We start from the raw sequence: 13,752 nt of genomic DNA, 5'->3' as shown, positions 1-13,752 counted from the left end.
TAATCTTTTTCCTCTTGAATTAAATAATCTTCTCCCTTTTTAATTTTTTTAAAGGTATGTACTACTCCAAAGGCATACCTTGAATCAGTATATATATTTCCTTTATTTTGTGTTTAATATTCTAGTGCTCTTTTTAAAGTATATATAATTCACAAGTTTAACCTTACTAGTTTAAGGTTAATTTCCCTTTTTCCATAGTTTGCATGTTTTTTCCATCAACTACTGCATACCCTGTATTTTTTTTTCTTCTGCAAGGAGTTGTATTTTTGTTAGCTAACACAGCTCCCAAAGGGCTATCTTGGGCTATCTCTGCTAGTATGCTTTTATTCCCCCTTTTTTTCCTGTATCCAACTTACTGGTTTTCTGTTCTATTTTCAAGATCTTATCTATTCATCCCCTGCCTCTGTTTCTCACTTTCTCTAACAACCTAAATACCACTTTTCTTTCAACTACACACACACAAAAATAAAAAAACTTTTTTTTTTCCATACTACTTTTCAATACATACACCTCCCTCCAAGGAGATATAGTGAAGCGTAAAATACACAATGTACATTACATACACTTTCATTCATCTACATTCACTCACTTTTATTCCTCATTCACTTTCACACATTCTTTCACACCCGCAGGACACAAAGTGGATCCCTGTCACCAGAGAATCGCCGGTCCCTGTGGCCCCCCCCTCGCCTTGGGGTTGGCCTCCGGGTTTCAGTATCCCCGGGCCTTCTGGAGGGGCCCTGGCTCTGGTTGCCTCCGGTGCCAGTTCACCTGTGAGGCTGTCTGCGTGTCACTCATACTCTTTAGCCACGGCACTCTCCACACGCCCGGGAGAACAATGGCCTGTTTGTGGGTCACATATACACCTTTCTCCACAGCCCCCCCCTTCCCACCCCCTCGGGAAGCTGAGGCTGATTTTGTGTTTGACTCGCTCTCACACACACAACAAGACAACAATAAGGTACCTTTTACTTTCAAATCACCTATTAAAAATTTAGGTGTTACTGGCCAGTCCCGGTGCTCTTGGATATCCCTCAATCCAGGTGTGTGGTACAACCACAGATGCTCTTGGGCATTTTTTTATCCCTCAATCCAGGTGTGTGGTACAACCACAGATGCTCTTGGGCATTTTATTTTTTTTTTGGCTGTGTCGTCCAACCCTGGACGCTCTTGGGAAAATTTCTATCCCTCAATCTAGCTGTGTTGCCCAACCCTGGATGCTCTTGGGTATATCCTCAACCAGGCAGAATTTTGCTCAACCCTGGATCCTCTTGGAATGTTAATCCCTCAACCCAGCAGGTTTTAATTTTGGATGCTCTTGGGCACTCTTATCCCTCAATCCAGCAGAATTTTTAGGGGCCCCTTTTTCCTGTTTCCTAGTGGTTTGGGCTAGGAAACTCTGCTCCCTTCCTCCAAGGGGTCCAACCCCTCCCTGAGACCCAGTCCCAGTTACCCCGGGGGATTCTCTCACTCCTTTTATCTCTCTCTTCATCTCTTTACTGGCTGCTTTTCCCGGGAAAAGATGAAAACACAGCATGGGAAACTCCACACTCACGTAGCAGGTCTGGGATAACCAGCCCACCTCTCATTCACACATACATTCATCCCCCTATACCTGTCCCCCCGAAAAGTACTTGCCAATCCTTATTCCTTTCCAGGTTCTTTGTGCGCACTACTAGTCATAGGGAGCCAATTACCGCGGTTGTAGGGAGCATTTTTCCTTTTTCTTTGTTTTATTCCCTCTTTTTGTCCACCAATCATAACCTGTGTTTTTCGGTCACACTAGGGGAAGCAGAGCGAGGCTGCCAAATCGGGCAGGGCGTGCCTTCCCCACTCTGACTCTCCTAAAGCACCAGCAGCGAGGTGTTAACCATCCTCTGCTACCATAATAGTGAAAAACGCCAATCACTTGTTTTTAAAATTCCAAAAGTTTAATAGTAATAAAATGGTTATAAAAATAGTAATATAATTAGAGTAATAAAAATTTGAACAATTGTGATTAGGACAATACGAGACAATAAAAAACAAAGAGTTACAGACAGTCCGAGTACCTTTTTCTGGGCAAAATAAGCCCGAAAAAGGACACACGTTAACAGAGGATTAACCCTTAAAAGCAATAGCCTGTTGCATATTCATACATCTCATACATGATGCATAAATTCCATTCGAACAAAGGATTCTTTTTGGTCAGTGTCAACTTCTTCCTCTTAATCCTGACAGCGTCTTCATGACTGAGCAAGGTGGGAAGAAGTTAGTTTCTTCTGATAAGAAAGCAATAAATTCTCTTTCTCTGAAAGATTTAGGTGTCCTGTGGCTGCTATCTTGGTGCGAGTCCTCTCTTTAAAAAAAAATTATCTTAAATAGCATAGTTTCTATTTTAACATTATGTTATAACCTACAACTATATTTACCACACTACTTAAGAAAATGAATACAGCATAACTTTCTTACATAACACATATAATATTCATTTTAATATTTGCAAAAAGCCAATCATAAAATTCCCATTTTTCACATCTTTCCTTATCAATAAACAGTTCTCAGATATAATATTTGCTACTTTGGTGCTTTATTTTCATCCGAGAAATCTATCAAAAAGAATTCTCCCCAACTCCCCCTTTTACAGTGGGGCAGGACATGTGCTCTCCAGGAAGGTGTCTAACTTCTCCCTTTCTGTAGGAATGCTAGCTTGGTGGCATGGCTCGTGTGGAGAACATGGGGAAAAGGTGCTGGACCACATAGAGGGTTTGAGGATGCTACAGTCAGTCTATCTGACTCTTCTGTTATCCAGTTCTGGGCTAAAGCAGAGTTGTTCACTGTATTTTTCCTTGCTTTGTGTATCAGTTTCAGTTCAACCAGGTGGAAACATCAATGAAGTGTAGCAGTTTTGGTTTGCTATTCCAAGTCATGGCACCAATTCAGTATGGTGGGTTGAGTGCTGGCCCAACGCCAGTGCACTCACTAGAATTATTTACTCATTTTCTGCTGTGAGATAACAATTAGGAGAAGGGCAAAAGCAGGCTCAAAACTTTAAAGAGTATAAAGAAAGCTTTATTAACAGAACTAAAAGAAGAATAATAAGAATCCGAATAAACTTTCAGAACACTTCTCCTCCCCTCAACTCTTCTTTCCTTTCCCACTGACAACATAAAGAGACAAAACAAGGAACTTTCAGTCAGTTTACCACCTCTAAAATAGTCTTCAGTTTACTTCGGGAGAGGAGTCTCTCCTGCCATGCCATGGACACTTCTTCACAAGAAACAGTTCTCTCTTGGCTTTAATGTCACAGTGAAGCAGTGGCCCAGGAGATGGAAATTTGTTGCTATGTGAAAGTCCTTCCCCCCAACTTAGAGCTTCCCCCACAAGAGTTTTTGAGGGCTCAATCATTCGCTAATGGGGTACAAGTTTAAGAATGAGCTGTTCAGAAGCAAAGGTTCTCTTCCTCTGAGATTATCTTCATCTCTGGGAACAGAGGTCTTTCTCTTTTCCTCTGTGGGCAAAGGGTCTTCATTACTCTCATCTCTTTATGTTCAAGCTTCTCACTGGATCACAGCTACTTCAACATTTGCTTGCTTTAGCAGGGGTGCTTTTGCTCATGTCTATGGTTTGAACGCTCCATCCTGAAAGGAATGAGAAGGAGATGTCTTTACAAACAAACTGTGGGCTTGATGGTAGATAAGGCAAGATACAGAGAGGTGAAAGAAGCAATTGGGTGAACCATAAATTCCATAGGAATTCCACTTATTGACACAGACTGTTACTCACTCAAGACTGTGCTACATCTCTGGATTTAGAGAAAAATAACAGAGACACAAGGAAAAAGAAAAAGGGGTGGGCACACATTAGAAAGGGATCTGTATTAGACGTTTTGGGAAGTCTGTACCTCTCAAGTATCTCAGCTAATGGGGAAAGAGATAGGGAAATGTGGACGGTAAATTAGGATAAAAAGAAGGCTGCATCCTCTAAAAATTTTGAGAGACCCCATGGTCTCTCCCTTTATTCAAATAAAGTTACAGGACTCCTCTGTCTCCTTTTTGGACATAAACCTCTGGTGTTTGTGGATTAATTTTTCTGACAGTCCCCTCATGCTTTTCATGACTTACAGGGATATTTTAGTGTATCATAGTCCATCACCATGGCTTTACAAAAGAATTTCAGCCTAAGACTAAGGCATCTTTTCATTCTCCTCCTATCTGTGATTTGGCTCTTCTTTCTTTCCTGATGTTGGTGTCTCTATGCTGTTTTCTTCACATGCCTTCACCTTTCCTTTTCTCTGATTTGGGAGAAGTGATGCCTGGAGGTTTATCTGTTTTTAAATGGAATTCTACAGCACTGAAAGAGTTAATCTTACTCGGGTCTTGTTTTAGGTAATGGTCTTTTGCTGTTGGTCACATGATCTGTGCCGGACATCGGCTGTGGAGGCTTGCGGTATTGATTTCAGCTGCATTATTTCCTGCGCCACCCAGATGGTTCTTTTAGCAGCGTGATTCCAGTGGCCACGCTGAGAGGGCTGCACAGGAATCCAGCGGCGGCAGGAAATGGCCAGGCAGAATCTCAGCAGCCTGCGCAGTGGCCCAGCCCAGCCCGGCCCAGACCTGCTCCCAGGGCCCAGCAGACCCCTTCTCGGCCCAGGCCAGCAGCAGGGCAGGGCTTAGTGGTGACCAGATGTTGGCAGCCGTGGCCTGGTCCAGCCTCAGCCAGGACCCTGCGGCCTCCCGTCCCCTGCCTGGCCACCAAGACAGAAACAAGAGACAGCTTTTCTCACTCCTCTTTTCTTAAATCTATGGATTTGTAGGGCAATTTTAGTTGATTATTAGTTCTGTAAGCCAGGGAGGAAGCTGTAATATTTCCACAGGGAAGGTCACTTAATTTTCCTTATCAAAAAGACTCAATTGAGGAAAGCCCAGGACACCTGGTAGAGTTCAGTCTTTAGACTATGCTGGATCCAAGTTTTCTAGATCCAAGTCTCCTAGATTTAAATGTCTCAGAATACTGGAGTAAAGATCCTGTCTTACTGCTGATCCTGGTTACAGGTGGCTGGTCTTCTGCTGTTCTCCCCAGCAGCATTTCAGGGAAGGAGAGAGCATCAATGTGATAAATGTAGATGCAAGTGTTCATCCCCTGCGAGGCATGAAATTGTGAAAATAATAAATAGCCCCTTTTGGTGGTGAAAGTCTCCAGGGGCTTTTATGGTATTGCTGGATTTCTCTTTGATTGTTGGTTTGTTAAGACAAATAAATGCCTACTGGCACCTAGAGGATCACCAATATGGCTTAGATGACCATCACTGTTTCTCTGCAGATTCTTTGGAGATTAAAAAACAAACACTACCTGAAAGGGGGATGTAGCGAGGTGAGGATCAGTCTCTTCTCCCAAGTAACAAGTGTTAGGACAAGAGGAAATGACCTCAGGTTGCACCAAGGGACATTTAGATTCGATGTTAGAGAAAATTTCTTCACAGAAAGGGTTGTCAAGCCCTGGAACAGGCTTGCCAGGGAAGTGGTAGAGTCACCATCTTGGGAGGGATTTAAAAGATGTAGATGTGGCACTCAGGGACATGGTGTAGTGCTGTAATTGGCAGTGGTAGGTTAACAGTTGGACATTGTAGCAGCCTGGTAATATGGATGGTTTTAGCTGCTACCTCCCAAAAGCATCTTCTGAGAAAGCTGCTCATGTAGGCAGAGGCAGTCATTCAATCCACACTCACACCACAGATAAGTCAGTGAAGAAAGATGGAAAGGGTCTCTATATAGAGTTCCAGTGAGGTTTATTGTAGAATTGCGCCAAAGGATTCCAGGGACAAAAGACGAGCAAACAGGGCAGGGTCATGGGTTAAGTATGGGGTCAGGGACCAATCACCTGCGGGCACAGGGTCAGTACAAGGGCGGGGCAACGGGCAGTGACCTATGGGGAAAGAGCAGATTAACATAATGCTGCAGGAGCATCATGGGAGAGGCCCCTTTCGATTCACCCTAAGGATGAGGCATTTGCGAAGCCAGTGGTAAATTCTTCCAGGGCAATATCCTAGAAGTTTCCCTAATAGGCTCAAAGGTCTCGACAGGACTTGATCTTAGAGGTCTTTTCCAATCTAAATTATTCTATTCTATTGTTTGGGTTTTCCTCTCCTTATTGTTCAGGACATATGTGAAGGAAAAAAATCAGAATGGGTCTAAAAGATGGGGTTGAGAAAATTGCAGGTGATATATCATTGCCATGTTGCATGTGGGGATAGAAATCCTCTCTCAGAGAAGTTTTTCTGTTGATATGTTGGTTTTGCCAAAGTACTGGCCAATACCATATGTACAGGCTGCACATCTTGATTAGAAACACCAGGCCAGCAATCCCACCCCAGCCCAGGCTCAGCATCTGCAGAAGGCTCCCATACCATATAGTGACAGGCAGATTCTCACAACTAGATAAGACTCTTTTTTCTGCACTGTAAATATTTATTGTAGGTATATAAGCAGAAATTTTCAGAATATTTGAAACAATGTGACACAATTTTTAAGTTACTATATGCCTTAGACATGTTTATGTAAGAAATCGTGCCTGACAGGCAGTTCGGGTCCAATCCAGCTAGCAATGGACCCTAGCCCACACAATCTTACATAGGACAAAAGGCAAAAGACGAGAAGCCCTCGTCTTCATGTGGGGACAAAGTCCTATTTTATTTCCTAGATAGGAGAGCACCAGGTCATCCAGGTGACTCCCCAGGTGAAAAAGAGGAGGTGGCATTCTCCCAGGGGAATTTTGAGCTGAGGGGAAAGGGGGCGGAGGAAGGGGGCAACAGCCAATGGGATACAAGTGAGGAGGGGCAAGGAGAGGGGCAAACCAGGAAGACACCACCAACACTGACACTTGGGGGGAAAGGGGATGACCATGTAATGATAGGATACAAATCATGTGAACAGTGCAAATTACCAAACACCCAGTGCAAATAACTAAATAACTATTTAGTGCAATACAACATGTTTACTCACATTTTTATGGATGGTTTTGACAAATAAGATGAAGTGCTCTCTGTAAAATAAGATATAATATTTTCCATGGTTGATGGTGATTTGCGGAAAGAAAAAAACTCTACAACTTTGTAAAAGTTTGCAGCTTCAGCTTTGGTTTTTGTCTGTTTTAAAGTTCAAGGGGTTCTTCTTATCTCTCCCACATTTTTCTTCTCTTTTGATCTCTTGAAGTGTCTACAGTTCCAGTTCTTGTCACTCTTGCTTCTCATATACTTGATTCTTGTGGATTACTACAGTGGATAGGTTTAAATCTTTTGCATTAGAAGGTTCTCTTAGGGATCTAGTATACTGATTAAAAGCTTGGGACTACAGCCATTCAGCATCAGTTTGGATAGAGGTACTCTCTAATTCTAAGACTCTAATTATAATTATACATAAAACAATTCTGTAAATGAAATTACAAACTACCTCCGGCTGTAATATACTCATTTTGCCCAAGTAAATTTTAGTCTCAGTTCATTGTCTTCTGGTGTCACTTTCTAAGGGGCTTCTGGGGCCTTCTTCACTCGAGAGTGGTGGACCTAGGCATTTTGCTCCTTGATCTTGATCACGGTGAAGGTGGTGAGAAGCACCTGGAATGATCCTTCCTACTGTGGTTCTAAAGTCTTTTCTGTAAGAGACTTAACATATATTTAATCCTCAGGTTGTATGTTATGTACTGGTCCATCTAGCTCCTTGCTCTGAGTTCCATGTTTTCAGTTTCTCGGAGCTGTTTACTTAAATGAAATGTGATCCTCGATCTGAGGATATTGTAGCTGGAACTCTGAAATGTTGTATTATTTCTTGTAATAATACTCTGGTCACCTCTCGAGCCTTGACAGTTCTGGTGGGGAACGCTTCTGGCTACCCTGAAAATGTATCTATCAATACTAATAAATACAGATACCCCTCTTTCCTTGGGAGTTTTGAAAAGTCAATTTGCTACTGCTGTCTAGGCTCATGGCCCCTCCCAATATGACTAAGTTTGTGGTCTGGGGGTATTCTTGGGGTTAGTCTGGAGGCAAAGATCACACTGTCGGGTTACTTGAGTAATAGTGGCATATAAATTCCTGGAAATGATTCTTTCAATCAAATAGGTGTTTAGGGCATCTATTCCCCAGTGTGTTTTCTGGTGTTCCTCCCTTACTAGTGACTACAGCAAATGGGAAGGGATTACCAGCTTCCTTTCAATGGTAGCCCTCCCTTCTTGGTTGTATGTCCCTTTTTGATCTTTGATTAGTTTTTTATCTTTCTTATTATATTCTGGCTTACCTGGAATTAGAGCTCCTTTAATAGTTACTTCACTTTTCGCTGCTTCCTTTGCCTCTCTATCTGCCAGCTCATTTCTTTCTTCTAATTCTGAGCTCATTCTCTGGTGTGCTTTAATATGCATAATTGCTACCTTTTCAGGTAGCTGAACTGCTTCTAGCAGCTGGATTACTTCTTGCACATGTTTGATGTTCTTTCCTTGTGAGGTTACCAGTCCCCTCTCATTCCAGATGGCTCCATGTGCATGCACAACTCCTAATGCATATTTCGAGTCTGTATAGATGTTTATTTTCTTTCCTTTTGCTATTTCTAAGGCACGGGTCAGTGCAATTATCTTGGCCTTTTGCACAGACGTGCCTGTTGATAAGGGTCCAGATTCTATTACCTCTCTGCAGGTAGTGACTGCATATCTAGCATGTTGCTTTCCACTGGCAACGTAGCTACTCCCATCAGTGAACCAGGTCTCTGCATCGTCCAAAGGAGTGTCTTTTAAGTCTGGGCAACTGGAGTAAGTAGCTTCAATGGTCTCTAGGCAATCGTGGTGCACTGCTTCTCCTTGATTTCCACTGAGAAAAGAAGCTGGGTTGACAATATTCATTACCACTATCTCTACATTGCCTTGTTCTACCATGATGGCCTGGTATTTTATGAACTTCTGTGGTGAAAGCCAGTGGCCACCCTTTACTTCCAGTACTGTGGACACTGTGTGGGACACTAGTACAGTCATTTTTGTCCCAGGGTAAACTTGTGTGCCTCTTGAATATTCAGCACGACTGCTGCTACAGCTCTGAGACAACTTGGCTATCCTTTGCCCGTTGCATCTAGTTGCTTGGAAAAGTAAGCACCTGCTCTCCAATATGGACCCAAGTCCTGAGCTAATATTCTCAGGGCAAGTCTCTGTTTTTCATGGGAAAATAGAAAGAATGGTTTACTTACATCTGGAAGTCTCAAAGCTGGAGCTGACATGAGGGCACTCTTTAGCTGGTGAAATGCCTGTCTGGCTTCTTTTGTCTACTGGAGATCTCTGTTTCTATTGGAAATCTGATGAGCAGTCCATAATTATAAACTTACAGCTGGCACCACTCTGCCATGTCTATGAAGGTTCGGAGTTCCCTTATTGTCTGGGCTTTTGGGGTTCGGCATATGGCTTCCTTGCAAGCTTGCTCTAAAGTCTGTTGCCCAGCCCTAACTTCGTACCCTAGGAAGATTACCTTCTGTTTCTTTACCTGTGCCTTTTTCTTTGATACTCTGTATCCTTGGAGTCTTAGGAAATTCAAAAGGCTTACCGTCTAGGCCACACATGCTTCCCTCGTCTGAGTGGTTACTAGAAGATCATCTATGTACTGCAATAGCCTTCTTTCTGCCTGTGGAGCTTCCCAGGACTCTAGATCTTTTGCAAGTTGTTCTCCAAACAGAGTAGGGGAATTTTGAAGCTTCGAAGGCCTTGAGGCAACACAATCTATGTGAGCTGGGTTTTGCGCCCGCTTTTAGTGCTTTCCCATTTGAATGCAAAAATTTTCTGTCTGGCTTCGTGGATAGGGAGGCAAAAGAAGGCATCTTTCAGATCTAAAATGGTAAACCAGGTTAGTTCAGGTACCAAACATGTTAGTAAGGTGTATGGGTTTGCTACCACTGGGTGCAGATTAGGCTTTTACTGCCTGACCCTAGCTGGTTGTTTTCCTTAACTTGCACAGGAGGTCTTCTCTGCCCTCCCTGGTATGTTAGAGGTCCATACCCCAGGAAACACTGGATCCATTATTTTCTTGTTAATTTTATCCTTATTTTCAATTTCAGTTTCACTAATTATTAAAATTAAGTCTAGTACATCTACATATTGTTGATCCTTTACTAAAATAATCTCTCTATCTTTAAATGTGATCTTTGCTTCCAGCTGCTCTAATAAGTCTCTACTCAACAGGGCCTTTGCAGAGTTGGGCATATATAAAACCTATGAATATTTTGATGGTTTGCAAAATATACTTTTTCAGATTGGCCAGTTGCCCCCTTACCATAACATAATCATCTGTTATAGGCATCGAGGCTTTATTTAACACTGAGTATGTTGCCCCCGTGTCTACTAAAAACTCTATTTTCTTAGTTCCTATCTTTCTACTCCATCCCAACTCTTTGCTTTAATTCAAAGTCTTGGGGTATAAAATAGGTTGAGCACACTCAACTTTAATTATTTTTGTTGGGTTTCTTAAATTACTTGAAACTCTCTTTTCTAATAATTTAAACACCCTGTTACTTCTTTGCTTCTCGGGACTGGCTGTTACTAAGATCCTTATAGCTCTCTAAGTAGCCTTTGTTTCCTTAGAATAACACTAATGATGAAGTGCCTGTCTTGGTCCCTTCCACTTAAACTGTGCTTTACGAAATCTTAGTCTTTTCTAGTTTTCTTCCCACATAATCTAATTAAAGCATTGTTTCCACTGACACTCACTTTGCAGCCTTGCAAAGGTTGTGCCTGTTACAGTAAAAACTCTGATATGCCCACAAACATAGACTCTTCTTCTCACCCCTTCCCTGTATCTCAAATTCACGAGTCAGGGCTTGAATTGCTGTGGGAGGGGAATTCCTGGAATTCCTTTAATTCGTTTTACCACAGTTAAACATAAATCACTATACTGTAGTTCTTCTGTGTAAAATGCTACACTTGTTGCAAACAAAATCCTAAAATCTCCACAAACACAACCATACAATCCCGAGAATCAAATTACCACAATGTGGGGGAAGAACCACACAAACTCCCTGGGAAAGGGGGTATCTCTCAAAGTGCCCACTTTCCTCAACATAACACAGCATACAATACTTCAGCATTTACCCACATCAGCTTTCTCTGGTCCTCACACACTCTGGACACAATCAAAATAACAGTATACAGTAAAATTCTAGGGGTCAAGTCCAAACTACTGGGGCAGAGGAGTTTGTCTAGCCACAGTTAAAATGTGCACAATCTTCACAAATCACCACCTTTAAACACAATAAATGTCCTCACCCACATTTCTCCGCTTGTTCCACTTCTCCCTGCCCCCACAGCCTGCCCAAGCCAGCGCCTCAGGCCTCACTTGGCTGCTTCAGATGCAGGTAGAACTTCTCCCCCGCACACCGTGGGTACACTCACTCGCTCGGTCTCTTTTATACATCACGCACTCACACAATTACAAACACATGTCCAGACACCACAAGCACACAAAGTTCGGTTTCACTCGACTCACCCCCAGAGTCGCTAGCGGCCATTCTATCAAACAATGAACCCATTCCCCAAGTCTCTCTATCAACCGGGGACGTCTGACGCTGACCGTGCTCTCGGTCAATGGCTGCCTGCAAGCACAGGGACGAAGCTGTGCACTCAGACGTCTCTGAGTGACTTATTAGCAGTCCTATCTCTTTCTCCCCCGGGGCCCTCCTTTGATATGCATACCGTTTGTCCGCACACCAGCAGGTCGTTGTCTGTCCTCACAGGAGGCAAATCCAGATGGAGAGGAGCTCCTCCAGGGAAAATCCCGGGGCGCACCTCGGAGGTCCGTCCTCCCCTCTGCCCCTGTGAGGACAGAGACGGTCTCCTGGCTGGCCTTGCCAAAATGATTTGCAGAAAGAAAAAAAAACTCCACAACTTTGTAAAAGTTGTGAAGGTGGTATGTTTTTTACAGCGCTGGACGCATGTGGGGATTATTCTCCGTAAAGGACATGCGCCCCCCTGAGAACTCACGATCCTTTTTTATCTCCCTTACTAGTACATATGCATAGAATTTTACATTAAGTTCATACATGTTCATTTTACTGGTTTCCCGTTACACTTGCAGCTAGTTTTTTTATCAGAAAGTACAGAAAGAACTCCTGGGTCATCTTGCCCTGTCTTCTGCAGCTTCAGCTTTGGTTTTCGTCTGTTTCTTATCTCTCTCACATTTTTCCTTTAGCTGAGGCAATTTTTAAAACAGCACATTTCACCTAAATCCGAAATGGATTTCCACCCTGGTAAATTTCTTCTCTGTTTAATTGGCACTTGCCAGATGATCCTGCCAGTGACACCTGCTATGTATAGGGAGGATGTAACAGGGTCTGCTTTTTGGTTTGCTTCTGGTTCCTGGTGTACTGTGAATTCCCAGGATGAAAACAGGTAGAGAAGGCAGTGTGAAGGTGAGATATTTAATTACTCCTAAATATTATTGCTGTAAAAATTAAATAAGAATTAGTGTATATGCAGAAAAGTTAAATCGATGCTGCCAGCACAAGCAATGCATGTCCCAAAATGCAGGTCATATAAGTAACCTCTGTTAGAATAGAGAAAGCACTGACAAAATTGGTTTTATTTTTTAACTTTTAAAGTTGTTTGTATTGCTCAACCAAGAATCTACACCTGCTAGCTAGTCATTTTCCCTCTTGCATGAGTGGATATTTTTAACAGGCTAGCTGTGCAATGAACAAATTAATAGAAAAAAAAAAAGATGCTGTTCAGTATGTTTTCTGCATTGTAAGTACCGAAGGGACCATTTTATTCCTTAGTCTCATCACTTGCCCAAGGCTGGCCATGTAGTTGCATCCAGTTGATTGACATTGTTACATTTGCTTGGCTGAAGCATTTTCCTTCAGAGAGACATCTGATTTTATTGGCAGATTCTGAGTTTGGTGGAATGATGAATAATCAAAGTAGAATGGTTAAGGAATACTGGGGAACTGTACCTCATTTCTGACCTGAATTATTCTGCCTTTAATTTCCAGCATTAGCTCTTGCTCTGCTTTTACTCTTCCAGTTCAAATAACCTTTTGTAGCTGATATTTTCTCTTCATTCAAGATATTTCCCAAGCCCATGTATTACTTTAGTTTTTTTCTGTATTCTTTCTAACACCTCTTTGAAACATGACTGCCAGTGCTGCCTGCAGTCCTGTAGTTCAGCCTCAGATGTGCATGATGTCTCTAGAGGAAAGATACCTTCATCCCCCTAATCCCTATATCCTCATCCCCTGCCTTTATGCCACAGTCTGGCATCAGACATTCAACCTGCCACAGTCTCCAACCTTTTCAGATAACCTTTTCCTACAATATGGTTGCACATTCTTTACCTGCATACCTGCAACTGATATTACTTGTCCACAGATGTTTTACTTGATTTTTCTCTCATATATATATATATATATATATATATATATATATATTTTATTTATTTATTTTTCCCTTTGTAAATTAAAGTCCCTATTTCATCTATGAGGGAAAGTCAGTTGTTAAACACCTCTGATTTCCCATAAATCATAGAATCACAGAATGGTTTGGGTTGGAAGGGACCTTCAAGACCATCTTGTTCCAACCCCCCTGTTATGGGCAGGGACACCCTCCGCTAGATCAGGTTGCAATTAGGATGCTAATTAAATCAATTGTTTCCCTTCAGCTTGATGCTTTTTGGGCCTAGTATTTCAGCACATGCCATTTTTCTGGATTTTTCCCCCCATTTGCTTTAATTCCACTAAAATATGTTGTGCTCTGACT

General features: G+C 42.3%; 1 protein-coding gene across 5 annotated transcripts in view; it reads left to right on the top strand.

Annotated features, from left to right (window-relative positions):
- The window catches only part of LOC118701491 (CBP80/20-dependent translation initiation factor-like), a 442,809-nt gene that overhangs the window by 147,104 nt on the left and 281,953 nt on the right, over positions 1 to 13,752 (top strand). The window lies entirely within an intron of this gene.

This window comes from Molothrus ater, chromosome W (assembly GCF_012460135.2).
Source record: "Molothrus ater isolate BHLD 08-10-18 breed brown headed cowbird chromosome W, BPBGC_Mater_1.1, whole genome shotgun sequence".
Classification (NCBI taxonomy): Eukaryota; Metazoa; Chordata; class Aves; order Passeriformes; family Icteridae; genus Molothrus; species Molothrus ater.
Note: the sequence above shows the minus strand (reverse complement) of the source record. Positions and strands in the feature narration are given on the sequence as shown.